The sequence below is a fragment of the Vigna unguiculata genome, chromosome 11 (assembly GCF_004118075.2).
Source record: "Vigna unguiculata cultivar IT97K-499-35 chromosome 11, ASM411807v1, whole genome shotgun sequence".
Lineage (NCBI taxonomy): Eukaryota > Viridiplantae > Streptophyta > Magnoliopsida > Fabales > Fabaceae > Vigna > Vigna unguiculata.
Window position 1 is genome coordinate 28965254 of NC_040289.1, and position 13665 is coordinate 28978918.

Sequence of the window (13665 nt, forward strand, 5' to 3'; positions counted from 1 at the left end):
CTCTATTACTCTTACGTCGTCATACCTTTATATAAACTTGAAAAACTACGTTATTAAATTAAGCTTTCAATGCTTCAGAAAAATATTAAATAACCGTCATGATAACTAATTGCACCTAGGTCCACAAAGACAAATGGTTATAAATAGGAATGACTAAAATATTAAATAACCGTCATGAAAACTTTCAATTGTTTTATTTTGTTTTTTAAGAGAAAAAAACTTTTTATTTCTATTCTCATTTTTCATATGTTCTCTTCTATTATTGAAAAATAAAAAGGAAGTAACTTTGTTTTTGTGCTTTAAATTTTTCATATATTGTTCTCGTCTTCCACTCTTACATGTTTTCTTTTGTTTTTGAAAGAAGGAAGTCTCATTATTTTTATTCTCATTTTTCATCTATTCTCGTCCATTCTTGAAGAAAAAAAATGTAACTCTTTTCCATTTTTGTTTAGTGTATGCTAAATTATTTCTTAGTCTTAATTAAAAAAAAAGATATATTCATGAAACACAAAAGAATATATTCATTTTTTAAAAGTGAGAAAAGAGAAGCTACTTGTGAACATGAAAACATGACAAATTCAAGTTCTTCACATATTTTGAATCATGGTACTAATAAATTCGTTTAAATATGTGTGATAGTTATCATCATATTAAATTATGTATTCCCTTTTTATTATATTTGTAACAGTAATTAAATATATAAATTTTAACAATATTATTTTGGCTCTCCAAAATAGGTTCAAAATCCACCACTGTTTGTAGATAGAAAATAAGCCAAACAATTGAGAGAAAAAATGTGAACTCATAGAAACAAAAAGAAGATTACAAAATTATGTTTATATATATATATATATATATATATATATATATATCTTTTGTTTTTTTATGGCATACCCCTAGCATGGCCAAGCACTTTCATGAAGAGATAGAGTCATCTTTGCAAGGTGAAGCAAAGCTCTTTTCTTTTAAGCCACAATGGAGTATCTTTAGTAGATTAGGAATATTTAGGCCTTGTATGAAGGGCCAAGTAGTGTAGGTTTCTTTTAGGCCTTGTATTAAGGGTCAAGTAGTGTATGGTTTTAAAAAAATATTATTTAAGTAGGGAGGATCATATGCGCCTAGCTTAAGCAAATCTTTGATGTTTAGTTATGTTAATTTAGCTAGCTTAAAAAGGGTGTACCACACATGCCACATGGCAAGCCCTTAATTGATAGTTCTCTTACAAAGGTAGTGGTCATGTGTAATTGTCTTGTAGGAGAGACTTTTCATAAAGTAGCTTTCCACATGGCAACACATGAGTGGTTCGGTTTGTGAGAGTGAGGATTGCTACATGTCAAGCTCTCCTTCACCCCTTAATGGAGAGTTCTCTTACAAAGGTAGCGGTCATGTGTCATTGTCCTATAGGAGAGGCTTTTCATAAAGTAGTGTTCCACATGACAACATATGAGTGATTCGTTTTTTTGAGAGTGAGGATTGCAACATGTCAAGCTCTCATTGACCAAGATAGCATTTTTAGGGTTTTGGTGCATGTTAGCATTTTAGGGTTTGTACCATTTCGGAGACACCTTACTCTATAAATAAAGGTGTCCCCATGTATTTCTCACTTTGAGAATGATAATGTTATGCTGCCATAATTATTTTTGAGTCATACTTCTTCTATTATTCACTTGCTAGAGCATCCCAAGAGACCCCTCTAGCACCCATTTCTCTAGAGTTTACCTAAACTCTCTTAGAGCTCCACAAATAACCTTATCACACCATTAAATCACCAAAACCAAGAGTCATTTTCTCTTACCAAGCTTTCGCAAATCCATCATCCACTATAGTCACCATTTCAAGCTTTGACTCAACCTAGCTTGAGGAAGAGGCTACCATATATATATATATATATATGTGTGTGTGTGTGTGTGTGTGTGTGTATACATACATATATATCTACATACATATATATATATATATATATATGGTTTAGATTATCTAATAAATTGTAGATATTTTTAGTAACTTAAATGGAAACGAGATGAGGACAACAATTGGTATTGGGGATGAGTATGGAAACGAGGACATGATAGATATGTATATACTCATCCTCATTCCTATATCCAATTTAAAAAATTAGATATTACCTATATTCATACTTATACCCAGTTAGTGCGAGAATTTCCTATCAAAATGGGGAAGGGTTCAGATAAGATTCATGGGGACAAGTTTATTTATCATCTCTAGTTATAAAGTACATAAGAGTGTTAGTTAAGAATTAGAAAATATCTAAGGAGGCATAGTATTTTCATACACTTTTAATATATATATATATATATATATATATAAAGTTTTCATGACCAAAAATATATCTCTATAATGTGAACACAACAATTATCAATAGCAAACTTCTTAAGTCTTTGTAAAATGACATATATTTTAGATAATCATGGGAGTGTACTGAATATTGAAATACAAAATAGGAATATATTTTTTAAACTAAATATTGATGATGATTCTAGGCACGTATTTTTGAAACTAAATATTGATGATTATCATGTTAGCACATTGAGATATGCAAATATTTAATGAGTTAAAAATTTCAAAATAAAAAGTTGAAATATGCAAATTTTGATTTAGTAAAACTATAATTTTTCTTTATGCCATAAAAATATAATAAATATTTCGTTTTCATACAATTCTAATTCAGAAGTCTAAATAAGTTTTATGTCTAAAAATGTACTTTTACATAAATCTATAATATATAAACTTATAATTATAAATAACAATAAATTATATAAATAACAGTAAATATATGTTGGACCTAACCTAACAAAGGGTACCATGTAATATTAATTTGTTTTGCAGGTCATAAAACATGAAAAGAAAGACTTATGATACCTAGATAGTAGTTGCTCAAGACACATGGTAAGTGACAAGTCCAACTTTGCACAGTTGGAGCCAAAGGATGAAGGCTCTATGACTTATGGTGATAACAACAAAGGAATGATAGTTGGAAATGGAGTCATAAGCAATGGAGTCTCATTCAACATCAGAAACATTTTTTTTATCAGCAAAGAATGAAATTAAATTAAAGAGAGCACTTGAGGGGTGCTCTAACTCTTATACAAAAAATCAACCCTATACAAGTTGATGCTCTAGTTAGCACCATAGATCACCAAAGCCAAAATAGAGACTACCTACAAAACTAGGTCACCGTTAATCAATTCTCTAGTATCAGACAAAGTAGTGAACAATATATGCAGAGCACCAATAGGGACGAAAAGAAAATATCCCTCTCTTTGCACCTAACAGCTCCTGCAAAATAACAAAAGCCACATTCTAAATAGTTATCCTAATATTCCTACTTCACTGGCAATGGCTACAAGTTGTAATTAAACAATATGCATAAATCACTTCGTCTCTACTGTGAATACAAGTTTTTTTATGTGAGTATCTATCAGTTATACCAACCTCTAGCCCCTCAACCACTACTTCTCCCATCCCTCCCATGCATAGATTGCCATCCATGTATTACAGAACACAGTATACAAAATGGAATCGAGAGTAAAGAGCCCGTTGTGTGCATTATGGGATTACAATGGTGTAAGCCTTCATGAATAGTGCCCCAGTTTACCCAGCTGTTTAGGTTTGCAGTAGTGTGCAGCAACCTCTGCCTTCCTAAAAATTATCTTTTCCTATCTTTAGCCTTGGCTGCTATCCTTGTGTTATCTTTGTATATAAATGTTGCCCCTTATGCGCTGCCTAGTGGTATATAGATTGTAATATGTTATGCCTCTCCATTTCTCCATAAATCATCATCACCAAGGTCTTTATTTTGTTGAGATAGAATTTTGATACTAAGCACCCCAACATTCATACCTGCATAAGAGCATAACCACTCTAGACTAAAGAGTCTGCGAAAAGGTTAGATATTTCCAAAACTATATATATGATTTTCATAAACCTACTCTATAATAGTCACAACCTTGTTTATGTTTGCTATTGTACACCTTTTATGGTCCTCTCACCTAAGGTACTAGCCTTTGGCTCGTCTCGTCTATATTACTTTAGCAACGTTCATATACATTGGACATGACATAAGCACCAATCAGAGTATGAAAAATTCATGTGAGCTTTTACATTTTAGCCACACCCATACTCTTAATTGAGCCGTGCAAAAGATCTCTTTAGCATCAACCTTTGCATTTCTAAACATTACATCATTCCTATGCTTCCATAGGCCCCAAATTAAAGCTATCCAAACCCCGCACCAAATCATGTTCTCTTTGTGGTTAAGTTCCACACTTTTAGCGCCACTTTACACATAAAGAATAAATGTCTAATTGTTTCCTCCTTCTCACCACACATAAGGCACATGTCATTTTCAAGTATTATTCCCCTACATTTTAGGTTATCCTTTGTGGTCAAACTCTACCATAACTCACCAGGCACAAACTTGTGTAGAGGGGGTAGCTTTAACCTGTCACAATTTCTTGAACATATATTCATAATCAGTACTCCAATTATCCTCCAATTTTTTATATGCAGATTTCACCGTATACTTTTTATCCTATTCGTGTACCCATACCCATGTATCCTATTTTTTCTTGTCTAATGAGATCCTTCCAATTTCTGACAAAAAAGTCATTACTTGTGGTTTTTCCCATTCAAACCATTCTCTCCTACAAATTAGTTCTCATCCCCAATTATTATCCTTCCACTTTCCATAGTCAACCAATGTTCCCTGTTTTATATTTGTATTTGAGTATAATCTAGGGTACACCTCCTTGAGTGGCCTATTTGCAATCCAAACATCTTCCCAAAACTTTATCCTATTACCTGAACCAACTCTCCATATGACACTCTCCTCAAACCATGTATTCCCCTCCCTTAATCCACATGCTTGACGTAAATCAGTCCACCAATAAGACTCTACTCTCCCACTCTTCATTTCCTCTAAGCTTCTCCACGATCCATATTTGGATTCCACAATGTTCTTCCATAATCCTTGGCTTTCTTGTACTAATCTCCACTTTCCACTTAGTTAACAATACTATATTGAACAATTTTATATCTTTGATCCCAAGTCCCCCCATATCCTTAGGTTTACATAGAGATGTCCATTTCAGCTAGGCCATTTTTCTTCCCTCTAAACCCTAGCCCCATAGGAACTTTCTTTGGGTCTTCATGATTTCCTCACAAACACAAGTTAAGGCCTTAAAGAGTGACATATAGTAAAGTGGTAAGTTGTGAGGACGAATTTAAGTAAACAAACTCTGCCTGCAAATGACAAAGCTTTTCCTTTCCACTTAGTTAGTTTATTCTTAATCTTATTCACTATTGGTAGCCAAAACTTCTTTTTTCTGGGGTTTCCTCCCATAGTCAGCCCTAAACATTTGAATGGAATGCTCATTAGTTCACAATTTTGGATCATAGAAAACCTTTTTATATTCTCCTCATTAGAAACATGCTTCTAGTTGAAGGATTGAAGCACAACTTGATAAGTATAAGCCAACTTTGTGACAAGGGTTATAAAGTAGTAATTGAACCTAGTCAGTTTCTCATCTTTGATGCATGTGGTAGCATAGTGTTGGTTGGTAAAAGAGTCAATAATATTTACTTGCTTAATCTACATCATGCATCAAATAACATAAAATACCTTTTTACAAAAGATGATACATGGTTATGACATAGAAGGCTTTGTCACATTTATATACATCAATTGAATAGAAAACAACTGGTTGAAGGTTTGTCAAACCTCCTCAAGTTTGAGAAGGATAGAATATGTGAAGCATGTCATCAATAATGTTTTTAGGGTTTAAATATTCATCAATAATGTTTCATCTATAATTTCTAATTTTATTGTAGTATTGTAAATTGAAAGTCATTTTGACATTTTTATTATCATATTTTATAACAATAATATCTCTAAGTAAAGAATTAAGACTTCATCGATAAAATTTATTTATTTTTTCTAGCACACGACTCTAACATTTTTGTTTTTACCGTGCAAATACTATATAGCATGATTAAAAAGCAAGAATACACATCTCAATTAATTTGGGAAATTCTTGATATGGATTTAGGATTTTTGATCAAATGTTAAAAAGTCATATCAAAATTAACATTTCTCAATCAATCAAATGACAAATGAAATAAAATGTATAATTTTAAAAACTACGAAGCTAAGATATCATAATTAAAAAAACAAAAATGAAAGTTACGAATGGGATGTTATAAAATGATAAAAGTACAAGTACTCCACCTGAAAACACAACCCAGAGCAAAGCATGAATACTACCTTTCAAGTTTATTCATCATTGCTGTATATTAATATATCAATCAGGATAAGAAAGGCATAAACATATTGAGAATCAAACTCTTCGTTCTTCTTAACTGTTCCAATCATAGCAATTAAGATTAGCAGCAAAATACATACATGGTCCTTCTTCTTTCACAATCCAACTGCAAAAATCACAAATGTCTTGATCCCTTGCTGCTTTATAAATAACAAACTTGTGAGAGGCACCTTTCCATGCAAAGGAACAATGGAACAATGTTCTTTCAAAAACGTTAATTCCAAATCTCCACCGAAAAGTTCCATTGTAAGGAAGACGTTGAACACCAAGATCATTGTCTGCAGATTTGCAACGAAAGAACAGATCTTGATGTCCTTCTAAACCATTTTTGACACTGACAGTTGTTTTACTTCCGAAAGGAAAGCTGGTTGAAGGTTGCATAAGCAGCCAAAATAAGAAAACATTTCTAACAATTACAAAAATTGCACTTTCTCCCATATTCATACCCTAATGCTGTGTTTATATCAGCGATTCAGTGTTGAAATAGAAAAGAGAGAAAGAAAGGAAAGACACTGTTCACATTTAGATACGTATAGGTTTGAGTGGAAAGAGTGTGAGAAAAAAGATGACGGGGAGGAGGTGTCCTCTGGCTGAGATGAGGAAATGAGGATGAGTAAGAGTTCTTTTTAAATGTAAATTAATCTCTAATCTTAATAATTTAGACACTAATGTTTTAATAATTAAAACATATTAAAGATGAATTTAAGTTTAATTAACTAATCAATTATAATCTTTTAAAAACTATTTAGATACTTATTAATGCATTTTAGTTTATAATGTTTTGTATCTAAATTAGTAATTATATTAATTATTTTTCATTTCTAAAATTAATGTTTATTTAATATATTTTTTTAATTTAAATACATTACACCATGATAAAGTGCTGTTACTTGATTAAAAACTATTTTAAAAGAAAAAGTTAATGAAAAGTAATTAATGATCTTATTATTCTTAACTCAAATCACCAGCAGTATACAGCTTAAAGAGTAGGTTACGAAATGATGTTTTAGTGCTTCATATAAAATATTAAAATCAGTTAGTTATGAAATGATGTTTAATGAAAATAAATGTGTATGTCTGTTTACTCTTTCTACCCCAATAAAAAATAATAAAATTATTTTTTATTATAATTACGAAGTTAAATATAAATAATTTTTATAATTTAATTGTGAATAGTTTTTATTTATTTTATAGATAATATTTTATAATTACAAAAAACATTAAGATTAAAAAAGCAGTTAAATTGAAAAAAAAAAATGTTAATTTTAAAGAAACAGTAAAATTAACAAAATACTTCTTTTAATTTAAAAATCAATTATTTAAAGAGTAAATTTTGAAAAACACAAAAAGGAATCCTTTTATCTATATTTAGATATAAAGGTCATTCTCATCTTGATGTCCATATTTTTTATTCTCAATTTTATCTTTTAATAAATAATTTTTTAAAAATTAAAATAATTATTTTACTATTTATACCTTTTGAATAAGCTTTTTTTGTTAGATGTAACTATTTCATTTATTTTTTTTAATTAATCATTTTTAAATAAAAATAAGTATCTCTAATAAAAATTATCTATGAAATAAATAAAAAATATTTATATTTATTTTTAAAATTACAAAAAGTGAACATACATAAATGTGTTTACTTTTCTATGGCAATAAAAATTAATAAAATTATTATTGTTCTTATTATTCTAATTATACAATTAAATATAAATTATTTTTAAAATTTTATTGTAAATAGTTTTTTTTGTAGGTATATTTTTTAATTAAAAAATAGTTATGTTTAAAAATAATTATTTCAAGAAATTTTCATTTAATGGTAAAATTAAAAAAAAATTATTTTAATTTAATAAATTTTTATTTAAAAGATAAATTGAAAAAAAAAAGTGGATATGAAAATAAGGAATCTTTTATACGGGTATAAGTAAAGACCGAAAAAAAAATTTATTGGTTTCCAAATATTCATTTATCGCTCACAAAAGAACTATAATATATGTGTATTTCTTATGTAACCTCCTTTGCTTGCTCCTTTTTAAATGATGAAGTCTTTCACAACGAAATTGTTTTTTTTTTTTCGTTAATTTTAAAATAATATAATTTTGTTAATTACGTTCTTAAGTTAATTAATACATTGGAGACAAAAATTAGTTATGATAGCAAAAAGAAAATATAATGACATAAATATAAATTGAAAAAAAAAACTAAAGCGAGAAAAATAAATAACTAACTTAAAATTATATAAAAACAGAAAAAGAAATAATTTTATTGGTCAAGGTGAACTATAAAAGACTAGTATATCTACGATAATAACATTTTAATAAAAAAAAATTATTTCAATTGACTTTGCTAAATTTTTAAAATAATATTATCCATTTACTAAATTTACTTTCATTATTATTAAATTTTAGAATTATTATTCACCAATAGAAAATCCATACGTTTATAACATTTCGTCGTGATACTTGATTTTTAATTCCATAAAATACCTTTAAATAATGTTGTTAGAGTGTTCAAAACTGATTAGAAAAAAAATTGATTGATGCTAAAAACGTAAAAAAAAAAAATGATTTTTTTTTATTTCCTTTTAAATCCGAACAGCTTAGTTTGGTTTACTATTTAGATTTTTACTATGATGCCATAGATAAGATACGAATACGACATATATATGATACGTCGATACATTTATTTTGAAAATAATAGAATACGACACGTAATAAATACATGATATATGAATATTAAAAAGTATACAATAATTCTTAAAAACATAATAAATATAAGATTGTTATTATGTGAATCCAAATTAAAACTATATTACTAAAGTTGTCAACATACAAAATATAATTTATTGTCATCATAAAAGTACTATTACAAGAAAATTCTTAAATAATGACCAATTTTAGTAACAAAAAATATGTTAGACCAATTTTCTAATTAGAGACCAATTATTTTGGTAGCTAAAATCATGGTAACTAATGTTAGTGATCAATTATTTTGATAGTCAAAACTTTGATAGTTAATGTTAGTGAACAATTTATAAATAATTTTTGGAACTATTTTAGTTTTTAAATTGGTATTCAACTTGGTCACTATATAGTGACTAATTATTTGTTGTCACAAAAATCGCTCATTATTCAAATATTTTCTTGTAGTTTACTACGATTTTATAAAGTAGAAACTTCATTAATAAGTATCGGTAAAGTATCCTAAAGTATCGGACATGGATACGTGTCGGACACGGATACGTGTCGGACACGAATACGTGACCTAAGTTGAAGTATCAATGCATCATAGGATTTTTACAAGTTACCCACACCAAATTAAATCATAATATATCTATTTTATTATTATTATTATTATTATTAAATCGTATTAGTTTGCTGATATGAATCAAAAATAGAATTGTCAATTTGTATACTCTAGGCCTTAAAGTTCTCTCTCAAAGTAGGTTTGGATCAAAGCCAATGTGATTTTTATCTCACTACAACACTTTAATTAACTCTTTAAAACTACAACAACTTCAGTTTGTGTCAAAGGTCGAGTTGAGTTGTCTTGGCTTGAAGGTCAACCCGAGTCCACTTAGACTAAAGTTCAAGCTAAGTCAAGTCAAATTCAAGGTTCGAGCCAAGCCAGGACGAAGGTCATCAAATCGGTTAAGCCAAAGGTTGAGATAAGACGATTTGGAGAAAAGTCAAGACGAGCTAACTCGAGCCAAAGCTTAAGACGGTCTATCATAGATCAAAAATCAAGACAAGCAGCTTGTGCCAAGGTAGAGACTAACCGACAATGGTGAATGGTCAAGAAAATAAATACATTGACTGTACCAAGTGTAACATCCCGACCAGATATTACAAATTTAAATAATAAAACAAGTAAATAATAAATAAAATTCATTTAATAAAGTATCATTTCCCAAAAATGCAGAAAATAAAAAACTTTATTTCATCGTCAAATACTCTTAAATCCATACTTTTAGAAATTCAAATAAAATATTCAAATCTGATAATATAAACTTTTACAATTTAAAAAAAAAAACATAATAAAAGTCTAGTAAAAATTCTTCTCCCAAGTCTAGCCTCGCTCCGGCTCTATACCTCACCAGATCCATTTGCAACATCATCTGCTCCCGTGTACCGCGTACACGATTAGCGCCAAACACAAGCAGATAGGGTGAGCTTACAACAACACAAGTACACCAAAGGAATTCCTATCATTTGGTTCCACATCACATGGCCACCACCATGTTATCCATGTTCTACATCTTTTGATGAATACCTACCAACCACAACTGGTAGAGCACGTGTGAGAAACCATGCTACGGACCACACTTTGCAACGCCAGGTGGAATTCCCAATACGAATAACATTAATAACGTCCCAAGACTACCAAACTCGTCAGCTTAATACTGAGGAGGGCAATCTAACACACCACAGCGTGTACACTCAGACTAGCAACACTTGCCAACCCAAGCCACAACTCAAGAGTTCCTCGTGTTCATCCGCCATCACGAGCCACAACTCAAGAGATTTTATTCTGAGCCACAACTCAAGGAATGTCACGTGCTTAACCCCTATCCCGAGCCACAACTCAAGGGATACATTCTGAGCCACAACTCAAGCAACACCAGCAAACCCACCTTCGAGATATCATCAAATCCTTGTAGATCACGCACATCCAAAGTAAGCAAAGTACTTTTGCTTCATCAATATCGCTTGGCGCAGCACACGAGTCGTCAGGCGCACCATGCTTCCAAACCGTCTGGCGAGAGACACGTACCGCTAGGCGCCAAGCGCCTCTGGTGCCTCCGTCTACAGGTGTCGCCTAGCGGGACAACCCTCACTGTCAGGCGCCACACATTCTAGTAGCCATTGTTTTTGTAGCTACCGCTTGACGGCTCCAAACCTTCCGCCAGGCGCTACACTAGTATAGCGAGTTGTACTAGTTGTTAATTGGTCCAGTCATTGTTGGTCCTATACCAAGCACCCTTATCTTTGATCCAGAGTACCACAACACGTTGGAATCATGTCCAAGCTTGATGTCATCCCACATGCACCTCACCCCAATTGATTATCACTAGATTTACACTCGATCAACCTTGACAATGCCGTAAATCTGATTTAATATATGTAACATCCCTAAGGAATATTACTAATTTTTAATAAATAAAATTCCAATAAAATAAATAAATACCGCATTGATTATAACTATTTCCCAAAAATGTGGAAAATTTAAAACCATAATTAGTACCATACATAGTCCGAAAGTACAATATCGTTAAATAGAAATGTTATTAAAATTCATCATAAAAATATTTACATCAAAATCAAAATAATAAAGTTTCTTTCAAATCCCAAGTAGCCCATGCTCTCCGTCTCTAAGCAGCTCCTGGCTCACCTGTCACATCATCTGCTCCCGGATAACAAGTTATCCAATCATCGCCATACACACAGATAGGGTGAGCTATGCACAATAACAATATAAACAAATATATGAATTAAATATGTTTTCCCCAATCCCAAAGATACATAATTAAAATCCTCATACTTTTCAAATCACCCAACCATGACCTCATAGTCCTTCATGAGTCATATGCATGAACTAGGTCTTGGGACTTCCCTGTGCTCCCACAAAACTAACTCATTCGTAGTCCAACCCTATGAGCCTATCCCGCTCATAGTCCTACCCTACAGACTCCTCGCCTGTAGTATAAACATCCAAGTCTCACACTTGGACCCTGGCACGCACGCAATCACCATACTATGGACTCCTCACCCGATAGTAGCCGACGGGAACATCACAGTTCCTTGCCTATCGTGCGCCCGACACATGCAATCACCATACTAAGGACTCCTCGCTCATTAGTAGTCGACAGGAACTCAACCAGTTCCATGCCCATCATGTGTCCAACCACCGAGCACATCCCAAACCCCTATTGGAGTTAGTCCTTCAAGCCCAGACATCACACCACATGCATATACAATCTAAACTTGGTATAAACAGCCAAAACGCACTCACAAGCACATGTAAAACATAGCAACTCGCATCGACTCGCTTAAGCCAGGAACACTCGCCTAAGCTAAGCCTCTAGCCTCGCTTAGGCTAGTTCACCTCGCCTGAGCGAGCTTAAAACAGTGACCACAGCATGTTATCTCGCTTAGGCGAGATCCCCTCGCCTGGGCGAGTCACACTTTCGCCCAACAATAAACAAACCTCGCTTAGACGAGCAATCGAAAAAACCAACATGATCACACTTCGAGAACTCGCTTAGGCAAACCACTCCCGCCTAGGCGAGAGTGTCAGTCGCTCAAAACTCCAAAGCCTCTCGCCTGAGCGAGAAATCGCGCTCAAACCTCCAAGTTCTCCTTGCGAACTCGCTTAGGCGAGTGCCTCTCGCCTGAGTGAGAGATCATGTCGCTCAAACCCCCTCCTTGGTCCCCTAGGCGAGAACCACAAATCAGAACTCTACGTGGAACTCTACAACTCTCGCTTAGGCGAGATGGACCCGCTTGGGTGAGACTTACAGGGTTTCGAGTCTGTTCACGCACCCACTTCATCAAAATCATACCAAAACATCAACCAATCATTATCAACACAACGTAGAGGCACAAGTACATCAGAATCATGCTTAATAATTGAATCTTTCATCTCATTTGACACCATCTCATTACTTCCCCAAAAGAACTACGTAAAACCCCAAACCACATACATTTACGTGATATATTCCAGACATTGCACAATACCAATAGTACACAAGTACTCAATCACAACTACATATACAACCCCTAAAAGCATACCAAATTCAGACCCCAATTGAGCACACCGCACAGAAATACAACTCAAGTAAAACACACATAATTCAGCATCTCTAACCTGACAGTTTGATTGAAATTGGAAGAAAAATAGGATTTCCTTGGTTTGCCTATGACGTGCCACAAATTCCCTCTTAGTTCAGCCCCTTTTCGCACCCAAACCTCACCTCTCAACCTCAATTTCGTGCTCTCTCTGTAACAGCTCCCCACGATTGCCAAATCCCTTCCTTTTTCTTAAACCTTGGCTTTTATAGGTGCCTTTCAAGTAGGTTTTAAAAATAAAACGGGTTTGGGCTTTTAATTTCTCTTCAATCTTACTTATTTGATAAATTCCCAGCCGGCTTTTAATTTCTCTTCAATCTTACTTATTTGATAAATTCCCAGCCCCCTTGGCTGCCTTAGGTTCCCTACCTTTCCACATTCACTCCAAACCAAGCTTAATAAAAATAAAGGTTAAGTTCTCCCTACCAAGGTTTGAACCCATGACCTTCCACTCATAATGCCAAAGCACAAAC